Below are 8,700 nucleotides of genomic sequence, written 5' to 3' on the forward strand. Positions count from 1 at the left end.
TACGGCAGACTCACCTGACAGCAATAACGTAAGCATACCCTGAGAATGACCCTATGGTCTAAGAAGAATGTGTGTTTGGAGTTCCAAACTAAGGAATCCAGGAGTGGCCAGCCCAGAGATTCATTCCTTATCTATGAGGACCATAGCCTGCAGCCTATTCCATGGAATGCAGGCTGTACAGGGGATGGAGGCTCTCTTTTGTTTTGGGTTAAATGAAGATTGCCAGGTGGAGGTTGCTAGGGAAGTGTGTTAAGTGAAAATGCCATATAAATTGCATGCTTTTTACAATTGGTTGTGGTTCTCCTGTCCAGCCCACCAACACTAGGCCACCCTGTATTTCAGTCCCCTCTATAAACCCTGTCTTGTTTGCAGGCTCCAAATCTCTTCTTCAGCCTCTCAAACATGGTGCCATCCCTAATGAAGTCAACAGGGGTCCAGCATGACAGGATAGAAGTACAAGTGTCAGCATCTATGTCGGTCCCAAGAGGGGAAATTAGAAACAAAAAGGAAGAAGAGAACATAGGCCAGGCACGGTGGTTCATGCCTGTAATCCCAACACTTTGGGAGGCCAAGGTAGGCGGATCGCCTGAGGTCAGGAGTTCAAGACCAGCGTGGTCAACATGGCGAGAGCCTGTCTCTACTAAAAAATACAAAAAATTAGCCAGGCATGGTGGTGGGAGCCTGTAATCCCAGCTACTTGGGAGGCTGAGGCAGGAGAATTGCTTCAATCTGGGAGGCAGAGGTTGCAGTGAGCTAAGATCATGCCATTGCACTCCAGCCTGGGAGACAGAGTGAGACTCTGTCTCAGAAAGAAAAAGAAAGAAAGAAAAAAGATGACATAGTCAAAGAAACTATAAGAAATTATAAGAAAATTTCTTATAATGAAAGATGAATGATTTCAGATTGAAAATGTTTATAAAGGTGCCAAAGAGAAAAGGAAAGGCCCAAACTAGATACATTATAATGAAATGTCCAAGTAACATACATAAAGAAGAAATTCTGAAATCTTCTAGAAAGAAAGAACATGTTAGGCTGGGCACAGTGGCTCAAGCCTGTAATCCCAGCACTTTGGGAGGCCGAGGCGGGTGGATCACGAGGTCAGGAGATCGAGACCATCCTGGCTAACACGGTGAAACCCTGTCTCTACTAAAAATACAAAAAGCTGGGCGTGGTGGCGGGCGCCTGTAGTCCCAGCTACTTGGAGGCTGAGGCAGGAGAATGGCGTGAACCCGGGAGGCGGAGCTTGCAGTGAGCCGAGATCGCGCCACTGCACTCCAGCCTGGGCGCCACAGCGAGACTCCGTCTCAAAAAAAAAAAAAAAAAAAAAAGAAAGAACATGTTATCTATGAAGGAACAAGGATCATATTGATATTAGATTTCTCAATAGCACATGTGCTACGAGAAAACAAAGGAGTAATATTTATTAAGTATTGTGAAACAAACCTAGAGCTTAGAATTTCATATTTAAAATTCTAAATAAATTATCATTCAAATTTATATAATTTGGGGGCCGGGTATGGTGGCTCACGCCTGTAATCCCAGAACTTTGGGGGACTAAGGCGGGCAGATCACGTGAGCTCAGGAGTTTGAGACCAGCCTGGCAAATAGGGCAAAACCCCATCTCAAAATACAAAAGTTAGCTAGGTGTGGTGGTGCACGCCCATAATCCCAGCTACTTGGGAGGCTGAGGCACAAGAATTGCTTGAACTTGGGAGGCAGAGGTTGCAGTGAGCCAAGATCGTGCCATTGCACTCCAGCCTGGGCGACAGAGTGAGACTAAGTCTCTCTCTGTCTCTCTAAATATATATATTTTTATAAATATATTTATATTTATAAATATTTATATTTATAAATAATATATTATAAATATAAATTTATAATATTATATGTTATAAATATATTTATATTATAAATATTTATTTATAATATTATATATTATAAATATAAATATTTATAATATAAATATTTATAAATATACTTTTATTTTGTACTTATATTTATAAATATTATTATACATATATTTATATATATTTTTATATATATATATAACAAATTGATATAGTTTGTATGTCCCTGCCCCAATCTTATGTTGAAATATAATCTGCAGTGTTGGAGGTGGGGCCTGGTGGGACGTGGTTGGATCATGGGGGCAGATTTCCATGAATGGTTTGACACCATCTTCCTGGTGTCCTCGTGACAGTGAGTGAGTTCTTGAGAGAACTCATCATTTAAAAATGTGTGGCACTTCCTCCTTTTCTCTCTTGCTCCTGCTCTGGGCATGTGACATGCCTGCTCCCACTTCGCCTACTGCTATAATTCAAAGTTTCCTGAGGCCTCCTAAGAAGATGGGCAGATGCCAGCACCATGCTTCCTGTAAGCTGGAAGAACCATGAGTAAATTAAACCTCTTTTTAAAATGAATTACCCAATCTCAGGTATTTTTTATAGCAATGTGAGAATGTGCTAGCACACACATATAAGTTACCACTTAAATTATCATTCAAATATAAAAGCCTAGTAAAGCTGACATTAAGCCTCAAGCATACAAGTTCACAGAAAATTTGTCACACAAGGACCCACAGTGTAAGAGAAGCAGAAATTCATACTGCTTAAGAGATATCAGAGGCTGGGTGTGGCGGCCCATGCTTATAATGCCAGCACTTTGGGAGGCCAAGGGAGGAGGATCGTTTGAGCCTAGGCGTTCAAGACCAGCCTGGGCAACATAGTGAGACCTTGTCTCTTTAAAAAAAAAAAAAAAAAAACAGCCATGGCCCAGGTGCAGTGGCTCACACCTGTAATCCCAGAAGTTTTGAGAGGCTGAGGCGGGTGGATCACTTGAGGACAGGAGTTCAAAATCAGCCTGGCCAACACGGTGAAACCACGTCTTGACTAAAAATATAAAAAATTAGCCAAGTGTGCCAATGCACGTCTGTAATCCCAGCTACTTGAGAGGCTGAGGAACAAGAATCACTTGAACCCCGGAGGCGGAGGTTGCAGTGAGCTGAGATTGCACCACTGCACTCCAGTCTGTGTGACAGAGTGAGACTCTGTTTCAAAAAAAGAAATAGCCACATGTGGTGGCATATGCTTATGGTCCCAGATACTTGGGAGACTTAGGTGGGAGGATGGCTTGGACCTAGGAAGTTGAGGCTGCAGCAAGCTATGATTGTGCCACTGCACTCCAGCCTGGGCAACAGAGTGAGACCATGTCTCAAAAGAAAAAAGAAAAAAAGAGAGAGGGAACGATATCAGAAGGTATCAAACATGTAAGTAAAATCCAAAGAAGAGAACCAAAGAAAAGAGAAATAGAAACTATTTCAATTACAACTCAGAATTAACTTCCTAGAAAATATTAATATGACATGAAAGCATGCCAATATGTTTATTTTGCAAGGGTAATAATGTGGATTTGACAACTTTAAAATAAATAGGGAGAAAATAAATAAGCTTATGGTGTTATCAATCAGGAGACAGAAATTATACCAATAATCACGAAATATTTTTTTTTTTTTTTTTGAGACGGAATCTCACTCTTGTTGCCCAGGCTGGAGTGCAATGGTGCGATCTCAGATCACTACAACCTCTGCAGCTCAGGTTCAAAGTGATTCTCCTGCCTCAGCCTCCCAAGTAGCTAGGATTAAAGGTGCCTGCCACCACCACACCTGGCTAATATTTTGTATTTTTAGTAGAGACAGGATTTCACCACATTGGCCAGGCTGGTCTCGAACTCCCGACCTTTGGTGATCCACCTACCTTGGCCTCCCAAAGTGCTGGGCTTAGAGGCGTGAGCCACTGCGCCCAGCCAGGAAAAATTTAATATGAAGTTTGCTAACTAATAAAACATGGTTAACTATTAAGACAGGTAAAGGATAACTCTAAAGAATACCAGAACGTGGGCACAAGGGCTCATGCCTGTAATCCCAGCAGTTTAGGAGGCCAAGGTGGGAGGATCACTTGAGCCCAGGTGTTCAAGAACAGCTTAGGCAACATAGTGAGACCCCATCTCTACAAAAAATAAAAACATAGCCAGGCATGGTGGTGTATACCTGTAGTCTCAGCTACTCAGGAGGCTGAGCTTAGAGGATAGTTTGAACCTAGGAGGTCGAGGCTGCAGTGAATCATAATTATATCACTGTACTCCAGACTGGGTGACAGAGTAAGACCCTGTTTCCAAAAATTAAAAGTAAAAAAAAAAAAAAAAGGAACTGGATGCAACGGCTAGCACCTGTAATCCCAGCTACTTGGGAGGCTGAGGCAGGAGGATCACTCGAGGTCAGGAGTTGGAGACCATCCTGGGCAACATAGCAGGATCCCCATTTCTTTTTTTTTTTTTTTTTTTTTTTTTTGAGACGGAGTCTCGCTCTGTCGCCCGGGCTGGAGTGCAGTGGCCGGATCTCAGCTCACTGCAAGCTCCGCCTCCTGGGTTCACGCCATTCTCCTGTCTCAGCCTCCCGAGCAGCTGGGACTACAGGCGCCCACCACCTCGCCCGGCTAGTTTTTTGTAGTTTTTAGTAGAGACGGGGTTTCACCGTGTTAGCCAGGATGGTCTCGATCTCCTGACCTCGTGATCCGCCCGTCTCGGCCTCCCAAAGTGCTGGGATTACAGGCTTGAGCCACCGCGCCCGGCCCCCATTTCTAAAAAGTAAAAAGGAAGAAGAAGAAAAAGCAAATGTAAACAGCACGACTACCTCTAAGGCTGAGGGAGAACATCCAAGGGAGTAACAAACTTGGAAGAGATCTTGACCCTGAGGCTAAAATTCAGACCCCCTTGGAGAGGATGGGGCTGTAGCTAGATGGCAGAGAAATGATATGTGTAAATGGCAGAGGAATTCACTGGAGTGTTGCAGCTAGAGGTGGTGTGCAGCTGCAGGTGGGGATGGTGAGCTGGAAGTCACCTACTGGGGTGAGGTGGAAGCTTACTGGAGAGTGAGTGCCAGTGGGACTCCATAGGTGACACCACAAGAACAAGATCTACAACAAGGAGATCTAGGAAGGGCAGCTAACGCCTCTGCTATGTCTGCAGTGTCTCTCTGGCGCCCTCTGCTGATAGGCCTAACATTGCACCAGCTGGCAAATGAGAAATGTTCATGAGATCCAGATCCAGATCAGTAACTCAAAGCGAGAAAGATTGCTTTGGACTTAAGAGCAATAAATTGATAACTGGCACAATCTTACCCTACCTTTCTCTTTTTTCCATTCATGGCTATACTGTCAATATCCTTTCATGCTCTATGTGTATGATTATTGGATATTCTATTTTGACACACTCCTTGGTTTTCCTTTCATTGTTTTTGGTTATTTTATAGCTCTGTAAGTTGTAGAAAACCAATAACAATACAAAGGATTTTAATTCATAGAAATGAAAATTATTTGTGTCTGGTGGAATATAGTCGATTAACCACCCTGTGGTTAGACCATTTTGCATCTTTTAAATAAATGCATTCTAGCATTCCTTGTTGCCTATTTATGTGTGGTTTTTTGAATTATCCTTTGATCTAGTTGTAACATCTTACTGGTTCCCTCAGTAATTAATGAGGTAAATAAAACCTATCACACATATTCATTTTTTATTTGTATGTGAGTTATAATTTTACCTTTTTAAAAAACTATACTTGAAATAAACCAGTCACAAAATGGCAAATATTGATTCCACTTGTATGAGGTGCCTGGCATAGTCAGATTCATAGAGACAGAAAGTAGAACAGTGGTTGTCAGGGCCTGGAGGGCAGGAAGGAAAGAACAAGGAGTTATTGCTTAATGGGTACAAAATTTCAGTTTGGGAGGATGAAACTGTTCTAGAGATGAGTGGTGGTGATGGTTGCACAACAATATGAATGTACTTCATGCCAATGAACTGTACACTTAAAAATGATTAAAATGATAAATTTTACATTATGCATATTTTACCACAATTTTAAAAATCAAAATTAAAAAATTTTAATACTGAGTTTATTCCTTCTCAAATTCAGTCACAGTTTACTAAATATTCTGTTAGCTAAAGTCTAAATTGTAAAGCTAACCTCCAACAACTTGTATATTAAATCATGGGGGAAAAAAAGAAAATGGTTAACATTTAGAAATAAACATACATATTACAAGCAAAGAGAAAATATGTAGCCAATCTGCTATAGCCCTGTGTTTTAACTGATGATGAGGCCTTGGTTGATATTTATGACCTTCTTCCGCTACCTACTCTGTATTCCCTTTGCCATCAGCTGGAAGCTCAGCTGGTTAGGTGTCTTAGTGGAGTGACCTAAACTTTCATTTCTAAATTGTCTGAGTCTTAATATTCCAGCCTCTATTTTTTTGAGGGGGACAGTTTTCTGTGATGTTTTTTCTTGGGCATTGATTTGGTTTCAATTTCTCCTCCAAAGTTTATATGTTGAAAACCTTTTTTTTTTTTTTTTTTTTGAGACGGAGTTTTGCTCTTTTTGCCCAGGCTAGAGTGCAATGGCGCGATCTCAGCTCACCACAGTCTCCGCCTCCTGGGTTCAAGTGATTCTCCTGCCTCAGCCTCAGGAGTAGCTGGGATTACAGGCATGCGCTACCATGCCCGGCTAATTTTGTATTTTTGGTAGAGATGGGGTTTCTCCATGTTGGTCAGGCTGGTCTCGAACTCCCGACCTCAGGAGTGATCCACCTGCCTTGGCCTCCTGAAATGCTGGGATTATAGATGTGAGCTGCCTTGACCTCCCAAAGTGCTGGGATTATAGATGTGAGCCACCACATCCAGCCATATGTTGGAAATTTAATCCCCAATACAACAGTACTATATTAAAAGGTAGGACTTTTAAGAGGTGATTAGGTAATGGGAACTCTACCCTCATGAATGGATTAATGTTGTTATCAAAGGAATGGGTTAGTTATTGAGGGAATGGGTTGGTTATAAAACTGAATTTGTTCCCCTTTTGCTCTTGAGCATGCTCTCCAGCCCTGGGATGCCTTCTAACATGTTATGATGCAGCAAGAAGGTCCTCACCAGATGAAGGCTCACAATCTTTGACTTCCCAGCCTCCAGAACTGCGAGCTAAATAGTTTCTTCTGTTTACAAATGATCTAGTTTGTGACATTCTGTTATAACAGCACAAAATGAACTAAGACAAAAAATTGGTACCAAGATTGGAGTTGTTACTATAATAAATACTTGAAGATGTGGAAGTAGCTTTGGAACTGGATAATGGATAGAGGCTAAAAAAATTTGGAGCAGCAGGCTAGAAAAGACTAGATTGCTGTAAATGGAGTATGAAGGGTGATTCTGGTGAGGGCTCAGAAGAAGAGGAGAGCTGCAGGGAAAGGTTGAGACTAATTATAGATTACCTAAGTGACCATGATTAGAATATTGGTGGAAATATGGACAGTAAAGGCCAATCTGATGAGGTCTTACATGGAAAAGAGGAATACCTTATTGGAAACTGGAGTAAAGGTCATCCCTATTGTGAAATGGCAAAGAACTTGGCTGAGTTGTGTTCATGCCCTAGACTTTACAGAAGGCAGAATTTAAGAGTGATAAGCTAGAATATCTGATGGAAGAGCTTTTTTCATGTTGTTGTTGTTTTTAAGACAGGATCTTGCTCTGTCACCCATGCTGGAATGCAGTGGTGCGATCATAGCTCATTGCAGCCTCAAACTCCCGGGGTCAAGCAATTCTCCCACCTCGGCCTCCTGAGTAGCTGGGACTACAGATGCACTCCCCCACACAGCTAATTTTTAAATTTTTTGCAGAGACAGGGTCTCATTTTGTTGCCCAGGCTGGTTTTGAACTCCTGGGCTCAACTGAATTCCTTGCCTTGGCTTCCCAAAGTGCAGGCGTTATAGTTGTTAGCCACCACACCCAGCTGGGAAAAATAAATTTCTAAGAAAAATATTTTTAGGATCCGTGTGGCTACTTTTAACCACATACAGTAAGATACAAGAGGAAATAAATGACTTAAGATGGAATTCATAATTTAAAAAGAAGGAGAATGGGGCCATGCAAAGCAGCTCACGCCTGTCATCCACGCACTTTGGGAGGCTGAGACAGGTGGATCACTTGAGGTCAGGACTTCAACACCATGCTGGCCAACATGGTGAAACCCTACCTCTACTAAAAATAAAAAAAATAAGCCAAGCATGGTGGTGCATGCCTGTAATCCCAGCTACTCAGGAGGCTGAGGCAGGAGAATCACTTGAACCCGGGAGGCAGAGATTGCAGTTAGACAAGATCATGCCACTGCACTCCAGCTTGGGTGACACAGCAAGACTCCTTCTAAAAAAAAAACCAAAAAACAAACAAACAAAAAAAACAAAAAAAAAAAAAAAAAAAAAAAAAAGAAGAAGAAAGAAAGAAAGAAAAGAAAAGAAAAAAAAAGCAGAATGGAAATATTTGAAAAGTTTCAGCCTGGTCATGTAAAAAATGAAAAAGTGTAGGCCGGGCGCGGTGGCTCAAGCCTGTAATCCCAGCACTTTGGGAGGCCGAGGCGGGTGGATCACGAGGTCAGGAGATCGAGACCATCCTGGCTAACATGGTGAAACCCCGTCTCTACTAAAAATACAAAAAACTAGCCGGGCGTGGTGGCGGGCGCCTGTAGTCCCAGCTACTCGGAGGCTGAGGCGGGAGAATGGCGTGAACCTGGGAGGCGGAGCTTGCAGTGAGCCGAGATCGCGCCACTGCACTCCAGCCTGGGTGACACAGTGCGAGACTCTGTCTCAAAAAAAAAAAAAA

This window comes from Theropithecus gelada, chromosome 5 (assembly GCF_003255815.1).
Source record: "Theropithecus gelada isolate Dixy chromosome 5, Tgel_1.0, whole genome shotgun sequence".
Lineage (NCBI taxonomy): Eukaryota > Metazoa > Chordata > Mammalia > Primates > Cercopithecidae > Theropithecus > Theropithecus gelada.